We start from the raw sequence: 11,392 nt of genomic DNA on the forward strand, positions 1-11,392 counted from the left end.
ACAGCAGAAACTAACATAACATTGTAAATCAATTATACACCAAGAAAAGTTAATTTTAAAAAAAGGAAAAAAAAGACAGTTATAAAGATTGCACAAGATAAAATTTCTAAGTCCTCACACACTAGACAGCTAAAGGTGATTTGCGTCCTCCTTTTCTCCTACTATTCTGACTCCTGTGTTCTTACCTTCATGGTAGTTGATCATCTAACTAACTCGGGGTGCTTCTGTGTTCATGTTTTCTCTCCTGGAAGGGTCTGAAAACTCGCTGAGGACAAGAACCTTGTCTGAGGTGCTTCCCACAGAAGACTGTACGTAGTAGATGGACAGTAAGTGCTCCGTGGATACATATTTCTATACCTGCAATGAACTGCTTCATTCTTATCTTTCTTTTCTTCTCTCTCAATCACATACAAAGGATGATGGGAAAGCATAAAATGCTTTTAAATACTTCTGTGGCTTTCCCCAGATTTAAAGACAACAGACTGACAGGAATGGAACTGAAGGAGGAAGGTATTTCTTCAAGTATGTTGGTCTAATTAAAGGACAATGCCTATATTTCCCAACAAGGATGGCATTACTGGAGAAATTACCCTCTACATGGTTTAAAAATACAGTCCCAGCAGCATGTAAGTTTAAAGCAATTGTCTGGCCAAGAGGACATTTTACAGATAACTCCATAGCTTTACTGAATACAGTGCTGTACTCTATCGCAAAATACCAGCACGCTTGCAGCTGCCTTATTGATACCGTCAACTAAGAGGCAGGGAATGTTTGGGGAGACCTGGGCTTCTACAGATGGATGATTTCTATAGACAGATACAGAAAGACAGTTGAGATGACCAGGTCTTTCATTTTACAGATGAGTAAGCTGAAACCAGAGAAGTTATCATTTGCCCACAATCACAGGGCTTGTTAGAGGTTGAGCCAGATGGAAAAACCCATAGCCCCTAGTTATAGTCCAATTCATTTATTCAAAAAATGTTTATTAAATGCCTTCTATGAGCTTAATGTATTGGAGATACTGACTAGTATGACATGGTCCTTATATACTCAGGGAGGGTATAGTCTAAGAAGGGATGAGAGACAAGAGAAATAGCCAGTTATAGGACAACGTGGAGTGATGGATGTCAAGGGTACCAGGAGAGGCAGGTGAGGCGAGTGAGGCACTCACTTTGGGCTCAGGATTTAAAGGGACACCAGAGACTTAGTCATCAAGATCAAGAGTATTATCAGGATGGAGTTCAGTATGACTCATTTTTCCTTTTGTTTCGGGCTTCAGCGTGGCTCAGCAGGGCACCATTGCTCATCATGTCTTTAACTTTAACGTTAATATTTTGTTCATTGTGGATTCTTTGCATTAATTTTGATTGTTTAAAATATCATATTAAAATACTCTTTATCTTGATTACTGAGTTTTTTCGGTGCTCCCCTCTAAAATTTTGCACCTTAAGCAAGGGCCTCACTCTGATGTCCGGGGGAATCTAATGGAGGCTGCATGGGGATGGGACGAAAGAGGATCCTTTGTGCGTGAGTTCCAGCAGAGGTGCCAGGTTTTCAGATTCTGCTTCCAAGAGACCTAGAGGTTCAAAAGAGCCCCATCAGGGGAGAAGTAGAACCTTTTCGGCCAGAGCAGCTCTGCCTTGATCTATTTTGTTTGCTAACATTTTGGATAAGTGTTTGTTGGATTGCTGGTTTGGTAGAAAGGGATTCTTAGGTCTAGAAAGTGTCTGAAAAGTTCCTACAGCAATGAGAAAAGAATAGATTCACACACATAAGACCCATCACATGCAACGTGGGGCTTGAGTTAGGGGTTGAGGGACAGAGTAAATAGATGAAGCAGGCAAGGCATCAGGGTCCGAAGAGGCCAGAGGCTGATTGACCCACCAGAGATGTAATGGGTTTCAAAGCTCAGCTGTTTGCTTTCCTCCCAAGCTCCCCGCTGGAGAGACCTGTTAGCACACTCATTTGGCAGACACGTCTGGTTATTTTACTGGACCAAATGGCTTGCATCCCTTTCCTTGTCCACCAGAGAAAGGGTCAAAAAGATAATTTAAAAATTTTGACTATCACCATAGAAAGTGTGCTTTTCTTAGACAAATGCTCAATAGATCGTGAGGGGGAAGGGCAGAGCCAGAGAAAGAAAGCATCTCAGAAGTGATTCCTTAAAACTGAATTGAGTGTAATCTAGTCAGACCTTTTGGGGGGCTGCCACATTGCAGAACTCCCAGGGGGTGACTTTTCATTGTAGTCGGTGTCAATGGCACACACTGTTGACTGTACAGGGCAGCAATAGTTTACGAGAGTCGTCAAAACATCACGAGTCCACATTTGGCCATCCTAATTCAAACTATCAGGCTTTCTGAGTTTTAATAAGCTAGATTCTGAAATTCTGGAAATTTTCTCCATCGAGAGTGTGCACTTTTCATTCTCTGGAATCCCTGAAATTATTAGGGAAGAAGGAGGTGTGTGTGCACAGTGAGAAGTGATGAAGGTGACAGGAATCTGGGAAGCCGCTGAAAGTAAAGTCGGCTAAGAAAGATTTCAAGATCAGAGGCACACTTATTATGTTGGTTGGCTTATATACAAGACAAATCCGATAAGAGCAAGTTTCAGGGGAGAAGATGCAGAAATGGACCATCATAAACTCCCAGCAGTGTATAACTTGGTATTTCTGAAAGGCTATGTAGGGGTATGTGTTCAAAGTCTAAATTATGCGCATGTCAAAAATTTTAAAGCAGGTGTTAAAACTATGTACAGAGTGACCCCACCAAAAATACATATGAATCCATGAAAAAGACTGTGAGTTTAATTGCGTGTAGACAATGGTTCTCTGGAGAGCGTGATTATGGGTGATTTTTTTTTCAGCTTTACTAAGATATAATTGCCTGACATATAACATTGTGTAAGTTTAAGGTGTACAGTGTGTTGATTCGATAATTATATATTACAGAATGATTACCATCATGACTTTAGCTAACACCTCCATCTCATTATATAATTACCATTTCTTTTTTGGGGTGAGAACATTTAAGATCTACTGTCTTCGCAACTTTCGAGTATATAGTACAGCGTTATCAGCTATAATCACCATGCTGTACATGAGATCCTAAGAACTGATCACTGGAAATTTGCACTTTAACCAACCTCTCTCCATATCTACCACCCCCAGCCCCTGGTAACTACCATTCTACTCTTTTTTTCATCATCTTTTTTAGTTTCTACTTTTAAGTGAGATCATACAGTATTTGTTTTTCTTTGGCTTATTTCGCTTAGATTAATGTCCTCAAGTTTCATCCACGTTATCGTAAATGGCAGGATTGCTTTCTTTCTCACGGCTGAATAAAATGTCCTTTTTATATATGGGTGATTTTTTTCTAACTCTCTCCTTTTACTTTTCTAATTTTTTTGAAAGATTTATTCACTCAACAGACATGTGTTGAGCACCTGTTACTTGTTGGGGGGTTTCCAGGTGCAGGACATCTCATGGTGCTTCGATTCTAATGGGGGGATCTAGGCACAAAGGAAATAAATAAAGTATGTAGTGATGTGGAGAAAAATGAAGTGGAGAAGCATATCAGGAGTAATGGGGTGGGAGGACTGTGATTTTTAAATAAGCGTCAAGAAAGGCTCAGAGAAAGGTGATATTTAGGCAAAAACGGAGAGGAGGTGAGGCAGTAAGCCTTTCAGGTGTCTACACAGAAAAGCTTTCCATGCAGAACAACATTTGCAAAGGCCCTGAAGCGGAGGACGGAGCAAGCAAGAGGAGGGAAGGTAACAGGATCTGAGTTTAGAAAGGCAATGAGACGGATTATATGAGACTCTAAGGTCTTTACAAGAGCTTTGCTTATACCCTGAGTGAGATGGAAAGCCGTTGTCTGATTTTGAGCAGAAATGTTATATGACCTGGCACGTTCTTCAATGGTACCCCTCTGTGTGTTTCTAGGGGAGCAAGGTGGAAGCAAGAAGATCAGTCATGAGGCTATTTCAACAGTCCAGGCAAGATGTTCCGGTGGTTCAGACCAGAATGGTGGTGACAAATGGTGTGGTACTAGATATATTCTGAAAGTGTGACCAACAAGATTTGCTGAAGGTTTGGATGGATAGTGTGAGGGACCAAGAGAGATCAAGGAAGATTCCAAGGTTTATGGCCCTAGTTAGAGCTGCTGTTGACTGAGATAGGGACATCTGTAGAAGGAGCAGTTGGGAAGGGGGAAGGCCAGGGTTTCAGTCTTGGATGTATTATATTTGCAACGTCAAGGAGCGGTTGGATCTGGAGTTGGGGGTGGAGCGCAGGTGAGAGAAGGAGCCTAGGCTGGAGAGTTACATCTGGGAGTTTGTTAACTCCCAGGGACTGAATGAGATCACCAAAAGACTGCCTGTAAACAGAAAAGAAGTGTCCACACTCTGGAACCCTCTAGAGTTAAGTGCATGGAGATGAGGAGGAGCCAGAAAGGGATGCTGAGAAGGATCCAGTGAAGGAGAAGGACAACCAGGAGCTCATGGTGCTCTGCAGGCTCATGAAAAAAAACTCATTCAAGGAAGAGGGATTCATGATCAGTGTCAACTGCTGTGGATTGGTTAGGTAAGATGAGACGAAAAGTTCTCCATTGGCTACAGCAACTTGGAGGTCATGGGTGACCTGGACAAGAATAGTTTCGGTGGAGTGTGCACATGAAGGCCTTATTGAAGTGGGTTAAAGAAAGAATGGGAGGAATTGGAACCAGGGAATGAAGACAACTCTTTGAGGAATTTGTTGCAAAGGGGAGAAGAGAAATAGAGCTACAGTTAGAAGTGGAAATGGGGCCAAGAGAAGGGTTCTGTTTATTTCAGAGATGGGAAAAATAAGAGTTGTTTTATGCTGTTGAGAATGATCCACAGGAAAGAGAGGAAACATTGATGGTGATGGAAAGAGAAAAGAGACTTGCTGGAACAGTGTCCATGGATAGGCAGGGGGGCTGGCATCCAGTGCCCAAAGGGAAGAGGAGGGAAGGCAGAGCTCATGGCAACAGAGGCTGGAAGATGGTAGAAGTGGTGCTGGGGATAGTGGAAATGATCTTCTGGTGACATCTATTTTCTCCCTGAAATAGGAAGCAAGTGTTAAGAAGATGAACACATATTACTTAAGGACAAGGAAATAAGGAAAGAAAGAAAACTTAACTATGCATGAACTTTCACTTGGCAACATCACTTCCAAGAATTTTTCTTAAGGAAATAATTAAAAAACTTTGCCAGGATGTTCTCTGGCAGGATTATTTGTAAGAGCAAGAAGTTAGAAACAATCTAAGAGCCTCGCAGTAGCAGATCTGTTATAGTTAACCAGCTTATTAAGCAGTGCTGACTTTCAAACATAGGCATTGATATTGAAAGCTATTGACTATACATTGAGAAGAAAAACAAAGTTCCCATGTTTGTAAAACTTATATGTTTATTTGTAGATATCTATCTATATGTATCTACATGTGTGAAATTGGTAATCCATGCCAAATTGGATCATGGATTGCCGACACTTTTTGTCGACTATATTTTCTTATTTTTCCATAATAAGCAGAATGAGAAACTTGTCATGAGAAAGCAACAACACAAGAACTTGCTCAATGTATCTGTGCTGTGTGGCACCTTTCGATTTTTTGGTGACTCTCAGGAGGTCCTGGGCCTCTTTGCCTTGGGTCCCTCCACATCATTCAGGACCCTCTTGCTTGATCTGACTCAAATGTCGCCTGTATAATCCTGCTGTATGTCAGCAAGTCTCCTTCAGACCACGTCTGTAAGATGCTGGTTGATATCCACAGCAACAGAGAGGGAGGTGTCCAAAGCTATGAGTCACACCTGCCTGCTTGCTAATATGTGTACATATGTCCAGCCATTTTGCCCAAGACTTGCTTGAATTGTGACACACTAGCTGGTTTGGATCAAGTAATGCCCACTAGCCTGTTACAAGAAACTGCTGAAATTCTCAGGAAGAGCCTCATGATCATCCTTTGGCCAGATTGGTTTAAGCCATTTGTTACAAATAAAAATAATCATATTACTTGATATGTATAAGGGACATTGTCTCAGTAGTATATGAGGTGGGTATAGAAGCCTATTTAGAGAATAATACTTTCATTAATCTGTTGTACGTAATCTAAGTTTTAAAAATTGTGCTGCCTGTACCTTGAAGACAACCCTTAGCCATCCCTCTTTTAACCAGATTGCTGCTCCAAGCCCCTGCTATCTAGGGATTCTGGTGCAGCCCCGACCCCCAGGGGACTCTGGATGTCCTTTAGAAGTCCATCTGCCTTGTTTCCGCAATGCGCCACTTACATTTGAAACAGCTGCTCCACAATTGGAATTTCCAGCCCCAAATTGGCATTTCTCTGAACCATTTGCGACTTACGCACTATTAATGTTTGGATTACACTGGATAACTTTGGAGGTTAAAATTGATTCATGCAAATAGATGACTGAGTAAGCAATAGAAACATGACCTAGAATAATCTCATGGTTTGCTATTGCATAAACATGTTTTATAATCTGTTTAACAGCAAACTTGATACTTCCTGAATGTGCCAACCATAACACACACTTTTCTGTTAGACAAGAGAAAGAGAAAAACCAGGTTTTTCTTCTCATTCATAATCAAGGAAATGATTAAACTAAGAAAATCTGGTTGTCCTTAGTAAATATACTTTCTTGTGCTTTTCCTTTCATTCTGTATTCTTTTCTTATCTTCTTGTGCAGGACTGGAACAAAGGCAACCCTCATAGTTGCAATGGTAGCATTTGACCTCAGGTTTATTATTTTAAATACACCTGCCTGAAAATGACCAGAAATCAAAATAAGCATCGCCAATAATGGGATGGATTGACACTATATGTCCCTTGGTGTGAGACACTAAGAGAAACACAGCCTCACTTCCATGCTATTCCTGGCAAAATGCAAATAGTACTGATCATAAGGAAACATAATAGAAACCCAAATTGAGGGAGATTCTACAAGACAACTGGTGTGAAATCTTCAAAAATATAGAGGTCATAAAAGACAAGGACAGATTGAAGAATTATTTCAGATTGAAGAAGATGAAAGAGACATCCAAAGTGAAGGGGACACATTATCCTGGACTGCAACCAGAAATAGAAGAAAAAAAATTGGGATGCAGTATGTATTAGAAAAAAAAGTGGGATGCAGTATGTATTAGAATAATAAGTGAAATGTGAATGGTGTGAATGGATTACATGGTAGTACTGTATAACTGTCAACTTCCTGCCCTTGATGGCTGAATTGTGGTTATTATGTGGGAGAATGTCCTTGTCTTTTAGGAAGTTCACATTGACACTTCCAGTGAAACTGGGGCATCACGTCTGCAACTTTCAATTATTTCAGGAAAATAGCTAGCTAGCTAGCTAGACAGATAGATAAAGATAGATACATAGATAGATAATAATAAAGCGAAAGTATCAAAATGTTAGGAATTAAGGACTTTGGGTAAAAGGTATATGGCAGTTCTTTTTATTATTCTTTCAACTTTTCTGTGTCTAAAATTATTTCAAAATAAAAAGTAAAAAAAAAGAGAAAGAGAAAGAAACATTAAAGAGTATCTTAAAGCAAGAGACATTAGGTTACTTACCATTTCTCTTAAAGTGAGAAGGTTCGGGCTTCCCTGGTGGCGCAGTGGTTGAGAGTTTGTCTGCCGATGCAGGGGACACAGGTTCGTGCCCTGGTCCGGGAAGATCCCACATGCCGCGGAGCGGCTGGGCCCGTGAGCCATGGCCGCTGAGCCTGCGCGTCTGGAGCCTGTGCTCTGCAACAGGAGAGGCCACAACAGTGAGAGGCCCAAAGGTTCAATATTGCCATAAAACAAATATCTGTACCCATATCTGTTCTTATATAAGATATAGATAGACATCTATCTATTTATATCTATCTTACATATGTACATGTATATAATTTTTCTGGGACCCTGCAGGCCTGCTGAATTAGAATATGGGTAGGAGGTGGGGGGTTGGTCCTAGAAAGCCCAGAGGTGACGATGGTACACAGCCAGCATGGCACGTCACCCTCTAAGCAAGTCCCCTCAGTTCCGGGAGCTCTTGGGTGGGTCTGGGAAGGAAGCAGCAGTTCTGCTTCTTGTCCTGGCTTCTCTCTCTTACATTCCAAGTCCAGTACCTACTGTCTTCTCTCTTTTGCTACTTCCTAGAGTGTAAATACCTGACAATGACTCAGCAAAGCTTCCCAAACTGTGTTTCTCGAAATGCTAATGTGTTCTCAGAAAACAAATGAAAACAGAAACAAATAATCCATTTGGTTCTGAGTTGAATCTGCTTAATATAATAGTTCCTTCCTGGACATTTATAAAATGCATTTGTTTATAAATGGCTTACAGTGGCTGCATTTTGTGTAATTCAATATTTTGCAAACGTTTTTGGCCACGGAACACTCCCCCCCCCCCCCACATAACACCTATCACATAGCAGCCAGTGACACTTGTGTTTCTCCAGGTGCTTAGTCTCTAAGGCTGTGTGGATGCTGATGGGAAAGGCGTGATGCTGATTTAGGATGCTGATGGGAAAGGCGCTGATGGGAAAGGATGCTGATGGGAAAGGCGTGAAGGTAGGATGCTGATGGGAAAGGCGCTGATGGGAAAGGATGCTGATGGGAAAGGCGTGAAGGTAGTCAGCCTCAGGCACGGCTCACTCAGGGCCTGGCTCAGGCCATTTGTTGTTATCCTCACGCATCTGCCTTCTTGCCTGTGTCAGCTTATGTGCAGAGTGACTTCCCTCAAGAGATTTCAAGATGCTGTAAGCAGCAATTGGGTCTAATACTTCTGCCTTCGCAGACAGGCAAAGAACGTATTGTGCCCATCCTTCTCAGACGACCCTTGAACCAATCACCAGATCCAGGGAAATGGGATTGGCCTGTTCGCATGGACCAGCCAGGGCTCATCCATCCGTCCATGCTGGCTACGCGATGGTGAGGGGGTGGGATGGATGTTGGGGCCCGGGGTACCAGAACGTCCTCCACAATGTGGAATTTAAGTGAGCAGAGAACTGGGGTCTTGCAGTTGGCTCAGGTAAAACTCTCCCCAGCCAAGTGTCCCCAGACAAACACCAGCTCCTCGGGCAGTTCTGTACCCGGTTAGCCTGTCCTGGGGTGAGGAAGGGGCCCCCTGAGAGTAGAGGGCAGGGGCGAGGCTGACCCAGTGGCTGAGGAAAGGACAAGCATGCCAGTGAATTGAGTTGCCTTTTCCAGGTTTTTCTTCTCTTCTTCTATTTGCACGCTTTCCCGTGAACGGATTTTTCTTTTTCTTTAGCCCCACCTGGCAAGCCCTGGTCTCTAGGAGCCCGGCTACCTTCAGGACACTTCTGAAAAGAATACTGAACACAGTTTGCTTGCCAGTGCCCCCACTGGAGGCTGAATTCCAAAGGTTATTTTCTTTAAACCTTAATCTCAACCTTTTGCCTCATAATTTTGAAGTAAAATCCATCTCGAGACAGGTCCTCACAAAGTGCTAAGAACTGAACAACGTGTCATTATTACACTTGCAGTAACTCCCAAACAGCATCGGTGAATTCAAATATCTGTACCTTTGCGTGGGTCAGCCAGGCCGCGGCCAAGGAGACTCCCACGCTAGGTTAAGACTGAAGCTTTAGTTTGATCTAATGCAAAGAATGAACAGAAATCAACACAGGTCGCATTTCCCCTCCTTTCCTGTGAAATAGTTCATGTTAATGCCACAAGTACAGTGATTTCAGAGGACTACAGCTGGCTTTGAAGATGGGCCATCACTCATTCATCGCCCAGGTAGATGAGAGATGGCCTCAGCTGCTTACTGTAGGAAGCCTCAGAAAGTGCCCAGACCTGTCCCAGAGCAGGTGTCCAATTAGATGTTCTCTCTCCTTGCTTCCATTCCTTCCCTGCTTCTTTTCCTTCCCCCAAACAACTGCCCCAGAGGAAAAGACCCCCAAAATTACTGAACATTAAGGTAACAAGTTACTCCTACAGCTACTCTCCAGTTGCCATTCCTGAAATTATCTGTCCCTTGTTTTTAGGTTACTGCCTGATTCATTTGATAAATTACTATGTGATGAGGTGTGTTATCACACACACACACTTTTTTTTTTTTTTTGCAGTACGCGGGCCTCTCACTGTTGTGGCCTTTCCCGTTGCGGAGCACAGGCTCCAGACGCGCAGGCTCAGCGGCCATGGCTCACGGGCCCAGCCGCTCCGCGGCATGTGGGATCTTCCCAGACTGGGGGACGAACCCGTGTCCCCTGCATCGGCAGGCGGACTCTCAACCACTGCGCCACCAGGGAAGCCCCATACACACTTTTTTATTGAAGTATAGTTAAGTTACAGTGCTGTGTTAGTTCCTGGTTTAGAGCAAAGTGATTCAGTTATGCATCTATATGCATATAGCTTTTCACGTTCTTTTCCATTATGGTTTATTACAAGATATTGAATATAGTTCCCCTGTAGTTTATTTTATATATAGTAGTTTGTATCTGATAATCCCAAACTCCTAATTTATCCCTCTCCCCCGCTTTTCCCCTTTGGTAACCATAAGTCTGTTCTCTATGTCTGTGAGTCTGTTTCTGTTTTTTAAATAAGTTGATTTGATTCTTATTTTAGATTCCACATATAAGTGACATCATATGATATTTGTCTTTGACTTACTTCGCTTAGTATGATAATCTCTGCGTCCATCCATGTTGCTGCAAATGGCATTATTTCTTTCTTTTTTATGGCTGAGTAATATTCCATTCAGACACATTTTTAATGTGAGAACTTCAATGCCTCAATTCAAAACAGTGACAAGAGCTGAGAAACTTAAGCCTTCTCCTCACCATCAAGCACTTGCTACTCTTTTAAACCAACCCTAGTGACGAATTGGGTTTAAACGTTTTTAGGGTCCCTTTGGGATACAAATAACCCCCTAAAGCCTACTGCTTGTCAAATATCTGCCTCAGAGAAGATTCAGAGCCTAACTATTGTAAGTTTCTTGAGGCTCAAAACTCCTCAAGGCCATCATAGACATGTGAATCTCCTCCAGTCCCAGAATGACTTCTACATTGACCAGTTTAGCAGATGTAACCCCAGGATCATAGAGTCTCAGGGTTGGAGCTGGTCTTGAATGTTCCATCATCTATTCTAAGCTACAATTTCCTTGCCAAGTGGTAAGCTAACCTCCCATAAGCTAGCCTCTGCCTGGCAGGGTCATCGAGATTCTTGCCTTCTTTATTTTCACGTATATCCTTCTAAAAATTCTTGCATTACCTGAAACAAATCAAATGGATGTCTAATCCTTAAACCCATAAGAATTTACCTAGGCGTTCTCACGTTTTCCAAGTCTTCTCCAGGCTAACCATCTGCAAACACTTAAACCCTCCTTCTGAAATGGCTTCCAGTTGCTGCA

The 11,392-nt window shown here is 42.4% G+C and overlaps 1 long non-coding RNA gene across 2 annotated transcripts in view; it reads left to right on the forward strand.

Moving 5' to 3' along the window:
• The window catches only part of LOC113620813 (uncharacterized), a 43,855-nt gene extending 36,746 nt beyond the window's left edge, over positions 1–7,109 (forward strand). For both annotated transcript variants that reach the window (XR_003432928.1, XR_003432927.1), the window contains exons 4-6: positions 252–326; positions 3,944–4,582; positions 5,088–7,109. This is a non-coding gene — a long non-coding RNA (uncharacterized LOC113620813). The remainder of the gene's footprint in view (positions 1–251; positions 327–3,943; positions 4,583–5,087) is intronic.
• Positions 7,110–11,392: the final 4,283 nt, after the last annotated feature.

Source organism: Aethalodelphis obliquidens, unplaced genomic scaffold (genome assembly GCF_003676395.1).
Source record: "Aethalodelphis obliquidens isolate GAN/ISIS:26980383/991018 unplaced genomic scaffold, ASM367639v1 scaffold8, whole genome shotgun sequence".
In the NCBI taxonomy this organism is placed as follows: Eukaryota; Metazoa; Chordata; class Mammalia; order Artiodactyla; family Delphinidae; genus Aethalodelphis; species Aethalodelphis obliquidens.